The sequence below is a fragment of the Seriola lalandi genome, unplaced genomic scaffold (assembly GCF_002814215.2).
Source record: "Seriola lalandi dorsalis isolate HSWRI2012SDOR001 ecotype SW California unplaced genomic scaffold, Sedor1 jcf7180002054940, whole genome shotgun sequence".
In the NCBI taxonomy this organism is placed as follows: domain Eukaryota; kingdom Metazoa; phylum Chordata; class Actinopteri; order Carangiformes; family Carangidae; genus Seriola; species Seriola lalandi.
Genome location: NW_019525491.1, coordinates 1,554,344 through 1,564,817, shown reverse-complemented (window position 1 = coordinate 1,564,817; position 10,474 = coordinate 1,554,344). Strand labels below are relative to the sequence as shown.

Sequence of the window (10,474 nt, the reverse complement as noted above, 5' to 3'; positions counted from 1 at the left end):
GGGGGGGGGGTTTGGCTGCAGCTGGTGTATTACACACGTGTAGTTCACCAGTAGCACTAGAGGGAAACCAACTGGCCTCTTTTCTGATCTAAGAAGCCTCTTGTTCAGTGAAATATTTTGGCAATATGGACACATGGAAGCATCAACCACTTCAAAGGGTGAACAGATATTTTCCAACTCTCACAGCTGCATGGAAACAGTTCAGTTACATTTCAAATGATCTACTTGTACTGAATGTAAGTATGAAAATTAATGTAATTTTTCCTCAAAAACTAGAGTTATCACCTCGTGGTTGTCTGCTCACACTATTGTCAGGTTACATCCTTGTTTATACAGAGTCATATAAATTATGTGTTTTTTGAGGTCACACTGACCTTTCAGTTCACCCTTGAGCCCAAGTGAGCGATTGTATCAAATTTGAAGGAATTCCCTCAAGGCGTTACACAGAAATTGCATTCAAAAGGCCAAAACCACATTTTGTGAGGTCACCGCAACCTTGACCTTTGACCTTTGACCACCAAAGTGTAATCAGTTTGTCCTTGGGTCCAAGTGAAAGTTTGTGCCAAATTTTAAGATATTCCGTCAAGGTGTTACTGAGATATCGTTTCCACAAGAATGGGACAGGCAGACATACTGTACGTACAGACGGATGGACGGACAACCTGAAAACAATACGCCACGGCTCTGGCCGTCGCAGAGAAATAAAAAAATAAAATAACATACACCCTAAAGTTATATATAATTTTTATATACAAATTTTTAAGAGCTGAGTTATGACTCTGGACTCGACACAGACCACACTCACACTCATCTTGTTAGTCTCACTTTTCCAGTTTGAGTCATTTTGAGACGCTTCAGGACGTCACAATAAGCTGACATGATTTTATCATCACTGCAGGGTTTCCTTTACTGATACAAGAGGCAGACAAAAACTACTTAAAGCTGCAACAATTACTCGATTAATCGATAAACTGATCGACAGAAAATTCTTCTGCAACTGGGCTTGGGTCGATATTTGATAATACTGAATATCGCTTGATTTCCCACTATATGCAATATGTTTCATAATATCAGGGGGGAAAAGTGTGACCCTCATTTCATTGTTTTGCTTAGTGTAAATGCATGTGACAAATTAAACTTTGAACTGCAAGCCTATCAGCAACTATTATGATAAACTATTAATCATTTCCATTATTTTTCAAGTTTACATTTTCTAAAACTTGTGTGACGTGATTTGACGGTTATTGATCAATAAATCACCTGCTGAGCTAAATCTGAGAAATCCTGGCACATCTCATCTCTTTATCAATATGGTTTTTAAACGACAGCCACTGGCCTCATTAAATATGTGGCCTTTGCTGCTGTGCTCGTTTTTCTCTGGGCTTAATATTCTGTTTCATAAATGTCTAATAATTTCTTCTGACAGCAGCAGAGGTGCCTCCACTAGAATATGCAGCGGGAAATTCTGCGCTCGCACCTTGAGACGAGTCCAAGAAACCAAGGGCAGGGAATGAGGGAGGCAGCAGCGGTGAGATGTCTTCAACAACCATACACCTCGTCTGAGATCAGTTTGTGCACCCCCTTCTCTGGGACGGTGGCACTGAGCCACCGGTCCCATTATTTTCGAGTGTGAAACTCCTCCCTATTTAGGTGCATTTAAACAAGGCATTGAGCAAACTCCAGCTTCAGGATCACTGAAGGAGTCAGGATGAAGAGTCGGCCGATTACACCCCAGGACTGACACAGCATCACTTATCGTCATTTATGATAACGGCTGCAAAGCTGTGGATGTAACATGACGCTCCTCGCAGCCGTGGCTTTAACCCAGACACTCAGCTGGGTGCCTTCAAACTGTCAGTCACTGGGTGATTTTTTTTTTTTTTTTTTTTACAGCCTCTCTTAAATTAACTGTCTGCCACAAGTTTGATTTTTACAGGCCATTCTCATTTTGTGACGGTTGTCCTGAGGCACAGAGCTCTTCCCTCCCGCCACGCTCAGAATAATCTGCATAAAAGCACGATTAGGACTCAAACAGGCATTTGTCTGGTGGACAAGATCAAAGGATTAGCTTTTATCTGAGAGAAAGGAGCCTGGATGTAGTGTCAACAAAAAGCAAATGCCATAACTTGATGACTTAGTGCTGAATATTATTATGAAGTGTCACAGGTTAAGCTATTATACTGTGATTTTATAGCCGCTGTGGGTGAAATTGTGCAACAGCTTAAGTAGTTTATTGTTGCTGGACGTTGGAGCTATGCCTGCACATTAACAGATACGAAACTAATCCAAATTATGTTAGATTTTTGTATTACTAAAGTAAAAAAAAAAAAATGCATTATTGTCTCCACCAGTGAAATTAAATTTACCTGCCTTCAGTCTGCCGTCTCATTTTGAAAATTAAAACTATGACACACATTTTCCACACTTATGTTCAGCCCTGGTTAAAATGACATTGTTTCAGTGCTGAAGGCTCAACTTTTGTAATTACCTACTGCATGTCACTTCCTAAAAAAAAAAAATACTGAGGTGTCAAAACTCTCTTAACTTACTGTGCCTGTCAGAAACGCCACCTCTTCCATAAACTCAGCGCTGACAGTGTGCAGGAGTCTGTGACCTGCCACTTCTCCTGACAATGCCTCAGTGATAAGCTGTATTTTCAAACCTTTATTTACCCAGGGAGGGCTTGCTGGGCGTGTGTTTGCTTTCAACACCTCCATATTCTTAGTTACACCCAATTAAAAAAAACAACAAAAAAACACAGTCACCTACAATTAGCAACTTAGCAGCTCCACTGGTGCGACTGGGAGTTTTGTTTTTCTGGTTTTATCTATGCAGTTTTCACTCCTCATACTAACTAACTTTTTTATTTAACACAAACTGATGACACAAATTAAAACAGAATTTCACAAGTACACCAGATATTCAAAAAGCTGTAGTTCAAACAGAAAGATGAAGAAAACATCTTGCAGACGATGCTATAATATTGATGTTAATTTATTAAGATTTCACAGACTCTGACCTTTTATCGTCCATTTCTGAAACTTAAAACTGACTTGCTTTCACCCCTGATCTTACACCACTTAACGTCACTTAGAAACCAGTTCGATAGAAACCACACACAGGTCAGAGTGGTCCTCTTCTAGAGCTCTTGGCCCTCTGACCTCCAGGGTAATGACACCAGAGACACTGGAAGCAGAGAGGATTTGTGGTGGGGGTGGGTCCTAGACACCACCAGCCTATACAGTGAGATCAGCTCTGCCAGTGGAAGTCATCAGAGGTCAGTTAAATTTAAACATCCACGGTCACAAATGGGGCTGCAACTACTGACTATTTCCATTATCAATTAATCTGCTGATTATTTTTCATGAACGTTAATTGTGGATGAGAAAATGGCAGTGCTTGTTTTGATCAACCAACACTCCAAAAGCCAATGATAATCAATTTATGATGAAAAGACAAACAAAAGCAGCAAATCCTTCATTTTAGAAGCTGGAACCAGCAAGTGTGATTAACTGATTATTCATTGTCATTCAAATGTCATAAAATAGTTAAATATGACTCTCACAATTTCCCAAAACCAAAGCTGAGGTCATCGAATTGCTCATTTTGTCCAACCACTAAAATATAGTTAATCTGCAATAATATAAAACAGAGAGAAAAGCATCAGAAATCCTCACTTTGATCATCCAAACTGCTGTCAGCTCATCATCTGATTGATCATCATTCCAACACTAAACCCCTCCACTGAATAACTGTCCTAAGATAATAAATCCTCATCTGGTGTCCATGTTAGAGGACGTCCGTTTTGGTGGATGCACTGCAGTTACATCAGGGAAGAACTGAGAATTTACAGCATTTCCAACCAAACGATGAATTTTTAGACTAAACAAAATGGTGAGAAGTTCCTGTTTCCATCCCTCGGTGTAAAAATAAAACATTCAAATGCACCATTCAGTCTGTGGTGGAGACGAGGCTGGCTGCAACACGGGGGATGCAATGAGGCATTACGTGGGTTTGTTGGTTAACAGGCTTGCAGCAGTGTCGTCCAGTCTCGGCTTTTCCACTTTTAAACCACAAACTGCAGGGCTTCGGGCCGCAGGCAGGAGACAGGGCGAGTCGCACACGGACCCAGAGATGACAGTTATTACCCATTTACAGTACAAGCCGGGCTGAAGATCAAGGCAAGCAAGTAATTAATTCCTCATTTGGCCCACCGATGTTCATTTACAAAGGCTTTCTGGGCTCGTTAAACTGACAGAGATGCTAAATGGTGCTGTCACTTGTGCATCGCTGTGTTACAGAATTTCAGGAGAAGTTAGTGCAAACGCAGACCCTCGCTGACCCTCAACCACGTTTTATCAAACAGCTGACAGACCACTAAATAAAAGCTGACCTGTTATATTGTCTGTTTGGCTCTTTCTTTCAAGAGAGGCTTTGTCCACAATACGGCAGTTCGGTGTGAGAGGAGACGACACAACGACAAACATCACAAGATGATAGTGGAGGTGAGCTAAACCTTTACACTCAAACTCAGTGTTACGTGACCGTCCTGTAAACACTGTCTACTTCTCTTTCGCTAACCTTAATTCATGGCAGGAGAATAATAATCATCGCTAAGTTCTCGGTGAATCATTCAACTGAAAGCTGAGTAGGCAGGAGATCCTGTACTGTTAAGAAAATATCAAAAACCACAACATGTAAACTAGTTAGTCTTAAAATGAACTAAATTACTGTTAACTGAAACAAAGAAAATACAGTCTCAAGTTTTTTTTTTTTTTTTTATGCCTTAAACAACTTGTGTGACATCTGGAAGTTTAGTGACCCAACTACTAAAACTGAAAAATCATTTATAGAACTGACACAATAAGACGATTAAACAGCTGTGTGTGATGATTTACTGCTCTTTGTTTTAAACCATTGTAATTTAAATATATTTTGGTTTGGGACTGCTGGTTAGATGAAAAAAAAGAAAAAAGAAAAGAAGAACTCACCATGGGCTCTGGGAAACTCTTAATAGATAATGAAAATAAACACTAGTTGAAGCACTAAATACACATTTAAAAATTGGAGTAACTGCATTTGTTCCTCTACGGGGAACAAGAATAAGATGAGACATAAATGGCAAGAGTAACATTCACACCATAGGAAGTTATAGAATTCAGTTTTGGTGACTTCCTGCTTTACAGGTTTGGCAGTTAAATTATAAACTTCCCAGCAGGGAAAGCTGTGGGTGAAATAACAGCTAAATATATAAAGAACTGGTCCATAAACAGAAGGAGAAATATGACAGAACCCCAGTGTTGTAAAGGAGCGTGACACATTCTGAAACATCCCACTTGATTTTGACTAAAGGCTAAAAGCATCCTGCCTTCAGCTCTTCCAGCTAAAACACTTGAAACTAACCTGAACAAACAGCTGGAGAAAAAAAAAGCCTATTACATTTCCTCAAAGCCCAAGCTGACATATTTACATATCTTGTTGGGTCCGATCAAGAATCCAAAACCCCAAAATTCATAATTCAAATGTGAATTTTATGTTTTATTTTAAAAAAATAACTTAAAGAGATGAATCCATCAACAGAGCAGTTCCCAATTAATTCTCTGTCGATCAACTAATTGACTGCTAGTTTCAGCTGTACACAAGAGAGTGGATAAAGTGATGTTAAAAACCAGACCAGTAGGTCATCTTGTGTAACTGGTACTCAGGAAAGCCGAGTCCCAAATTTTGAAAACCAGTAAGCAGCAATTAAATACCTCCGATATGGCTGACAGGAGGAAGGTTACGTCACCTGAAAGCCTAAAAGAGAAACGTCTCCGGAGCAGCTTTCAGCATCCGAGCACTTAATGTGCACCGTCTTCCTGTCTTCATTAAAATGCCTGCACTAACAAGTGACGTCTGGAGGCTCCACCGCTCGTTTATTAGCCTGCCACCGCTCCACATCACAAACAAGCTCACAATATATCACCAGGAGTGACTTTAAAAATTAGACTAACTAATGTGTGTGATCGTGTCATTTAGGCTTAACGCCAAACCTTGTTCTCTCTGTCTGAACAAACCCCGAAGCATGAAGCAGACAAGACATCTAACATGAGACAACGGAGACAGTCAGCCGGTGGATCTGGAGCACAGGCCCGACCGCCGCCTCTGGGTTTCTGGTGTTTTCTCCACCTGGAGACGGCTCAGCGTCTGTCAGTGGCTGTTTTTAATGTTGACACAACGGCGAGCATGCAGCCATTTAAATTCACACAACCTGTTGACAACCAGTTATTCAAGATGTTGACATAAAACAGATACAATCGGTGAAAGCACAAGCGGGGCTGTGAATCTTATCAGGAGGAGAGTCTGAGCAGCCAGTGTAGTCCCACCTGACAGAGGGATATTCATCTACACTCATCTCCTCTCATGTATATTGTATTTGTCCTCTGGTTTTAATGCTGCTTTAGTGAACTGTATATGTTCAGGATACAAAAGGAGAATTTCTCACCCGACTGTTGAAAAGTCTCATTTAAACATTTTTTTGTTACCATTTTCTTCAGTGAAGGATTTTGTGCCCCCAGATCTAAATAGTTGATGAGAAACAAATCAATGTTGATGTCCAATCATCTAAATTACGTTTCTGAGAACTTAATTTCAGAGTTTTCTTCTCATATGGTCTGAAACCTCCGTTGATAAGTATCCCTTGCCTATTACACTTCTTTGGCTTGTTTATTATTGCTTGTTTCAGTTAACAGTTTTATTGTTCACCCATCTAAATACAGCTTAAGAGAAACTGAAGAGAAGAGAGAAACTCAAAAATTGTGTCCCATTCTCCGAACTCTGCGTCACAAAAACGCCACAAGTTCTTAAAAGTAGAGCTGAGTTTCGAACTTCAAAACTTTTATGAACCGACCGAATTGGTTTGATAGCATCCTGGGTCGAAACATGCCTCGTCATTTGATACCAAAGGAGTAAATGAGTGAACCTCATCAGCATCAGTGAGCCAATAACCATGCGGCATGCTTGGACAAAGATCTAATAATGCTGGTGATTGGCTGTTCATTTACACCAACACGTTTGAGTGTGTAAAGAGGCCGAGCTTTAAAATATAGCTAAAATTTGTGCAGATATGTTTTATGGTTTTCTTTTGTCAAAATGTTTTTGATTAAACTGGTATCAAAAAAGTATCAAAGTCGAGGTGTCGTTATCAGTAGGACACTGTAACCTTCCTCAATTTAATATGAGAAACAAACTTAAGTCATATGTATACATATCATTTTGAGGTTTGAATGGGGCTCTTTTAATTACATCATCTTGTTGCACTCTCTTCTTCTGCAGCAGTTTAATGGCCCTTGACTGGAAAAATTAGCGCCACCAACCGTTGAACCATTTGTATAACAGCAGTGGATGGAAACAAGCATTCATTTGTATTTATTTTCTTTAGCAGACTTTCTTGTAATTTAATTCAAATCTGTGTTTAATTGTGTGTGACATTTATTCTCCCTGGCGTTTTGCTCTGAGGATTGCGCATCCTCTTCATAAAGAGTTATTAAAAGAGCTCCCCCAAATATTAAGCTTGCCAACTGGCAGCTGGTGGGATATTTTGGACTCTCCGGCTGTCCATTCCTTCAAAGATCAGAACTGCATGCTACTGGTCAATGGCGCAAAAAAAAAAAACTTGCACCACAAATGTGAGCAAATTTTGTATTTAGCTTTGTGTGGATTTCCTTCACCCCCGCGAGCCAATCTGCTGATTTTAGCAATTCAACTGAAAGGATTCAATTTGCCACAAAATGTCACTATTTTAAAAACACTACTGTGACCGCGCCTTTAGGACATGGTCAGACTGACAATGGTGCTGCATGAAAACAGGCAGCCTCTCGTTCATTTCAATGGCACCACTGTGTTAATGTAGTAGTGGTCACAAAGCTGAAGGCTCCAGGCTAAAAAAAATGTATGGGGAATAAAGTGATTGTTGCTGTGACGACTTCACAGGGTTGTAAAATCCTGTCTCATAATATCATAAACCCAAGTGTAGAGTTTTGATATCTGACAGGCCTTTAAACCCACAGAGATTTAATAGAAAATGGACTTCCCAGAGTGCTTTTCATCACTTCGCTCATATCTGGAGGAGCACAATGAAGCAAGTGTCGATAACCAAAAGTCTTCACCCATCAATGACTTCTACCTGAATCTGCACTGTCCTGTCCAATATCATTTTGGCCTCACTGTGTTGCAGAATACTGCAACTATCGTTTGATTTACTCATGGCCCTGTGAGTTTTTTTTCTACAGGATTCATTTTTCCTTTCTTATCAAATGTTCAAAAGAAACTGTGCTGACGAGGAGATAGTGAGACCAGGGCTGACTATGTGAACTGCAGCTTGATTTGTCGGCGAGGGATTCTCCACAGTAGCTCATTTAGGAAGTTGCCTGAGATAATTTCCTCTCCAAGAACAAGACAAATGCATCTTCTGCTGCTTAAGTTACTGCTGAGTTTTTTCATCATGAAGCAGCCCTGGTCCTTAAGAGGCCATATCCTGCTCGCCTGTCCTGTAGGGCCGACAGCTTTATCAGACTTCCCCATGGGACCGTTAACATTGTTTAAACAGAGCGAGGCTGCAAGCATCGGGGTAATGGGTCAAAATAAATGTCCCTTTAATAATTTATGGCCATTATGCACTAGAAATTGCTATAATATTAAAAAGAAAGCTCATTAGATGTTATTCAGTTTCAGGTCAGGGGTCAGCTGTCCAGAAAAGCTGTGGTAATTTGGGGTTGCCCTGCAGATTAAGCAGAAACCTGACATGAAAGCCGATGCTTGGAGAGAATGTGCAGTCTTATGTAACAGCCATATCATATGGGATCTCTAAGTGCAGGCCAAGCAACATTCAGCTGGCCACGGACCATCATTCAGTCCAGTGGGGTCCTTCAGCGGAGCCAAGCAAGATGAGGTTCAATCTACTGCAACAGTACTCGACACGTTTTCTTAAAAATACTGTTTTACCGGCTAAAATTAGAAAGTGCAGCTGTGCCAGAAGAAGAGCATCTCTTCACTTCTGATTGACGTTCCATAGATTTAGATTCTGGAGTCAAGCTGAAGCACTTTTCCAAAGACAGCGAAAACAAAAAAACAAAAAAAAAATCAAAACATTAAAAGAGTAAGTGAATGCCCCAGGAAAAGAAGGAGGAATCGCCAACGTCAGATCTCTTTCCTCTCTGATGGCATAAAGGATCAGAGAGCAGCTCGGCTGTTAAAACACGAGCACCCTGAGTGCAGTTTAGCAGCAGCGTGTTACAGGATTTGAGGCTACTGAAGCTCACAAAAGCAGAGAAAACACTGTGCACAGCGTGTGTACTTTCACAATCACAAATTAATTCATTAGAAGGCAACGTGTGAGTCAAGGGCCTTCAACAACCACCCTGTTGGTCAGGTTATGGAGGTTCAAATCTCCACTGCCGTTTGGACCTGTCACCACGCACACGATGATGAAGCCTGGGGTAGCTTTAACGTCAATATACAGTGACTGACCTAGCTTGAACTCAACACCAAAATGTCTGATACTCTTTGGTTTACCTGCTCAGTATAGAGGTTTGGGGGCTTAACTGTGCTGCAAAAATCTCCATTTTATAAAGTCCTAAAAACCTTGTTGAACCCGATGAAAATATGAGAGAGAGAAAATATTATATGCAGCATTCTAACAGGAACCATCATATTTCAAGAATTTGGGGACACAGAGGAAAAATCAAACAATGTTTTAAGACAAAAAAAATGACTCTGCTTTGAATGATAATTTGTACCATACATGGTTATCCCACATAAAAGTTCAATTATGTTGTTAAAAATTACTTCTCCCTTGTCGACTCCATGAATATGAAAATATTTGTCTCCTACATGACCACAAAGTCCATTCTCAGTGCTCTGGAGATTTCACACATCGTATCACACTTGTGTGTATGTGTGTGTGTGTGTGTGTGTGTGTGTGTGTGTGAGAGCTACATGCCAGACCAACACTGTCTTCCAAACTTAGTGCAATGTCACACTCATGCTGCCATGTTTGCATGTTAAATTCAGATTCAATGTGAGCCCGGAGAAACTTTACCCCTTCAGCAGATACATGTGAAAACAAGCCTTTTGTGTTGGGGTATGCGCTCACATCATTCTGTAAGAGAAGTAACAATAAGCAAAGCAACGCTTTTTGACAGGAACTGGGCTTTAAGAAATCAATTAGAGCCAAAAGTGACTTCATAAGACAGAGATTCTGGTGCAGCTCTTAAGATGTGGTTGAGACAGCAGACAGCTAGAAGAACTTTCACTTTTCAAGCCCATTTTTTCCAAAACACCTGCATCTTTTGACCTGCAAATCACCCGCACCATGCTCCCTGGGCTGCAGAGTCCCTGGTGGGAGGGGGGAAAGTTGAGGAAACCCCAGAATCTGAAGCCTCGTTTCATCCTGCTCTGCCCATCACTCACAAACATGTTACTCGCTGTGTACAGA

At 40.6% G+C, this 10,474-nt stretch overlaps 1 protein-coding gene across 1 annotated transcript in view; it reads right to left on the bottom strand.

Annotated features, from left to right (window-relative positions):
- Nucleotides 1–10,474, bottom strand: part of pcgf3 (polycomb group ring finger 3) — a 57,419-nt gene that overhangs the window by 46,128 nt on the left and 817 nt on the right. The gene's annotated exons all lie outside the window — the stretch shown is intronic.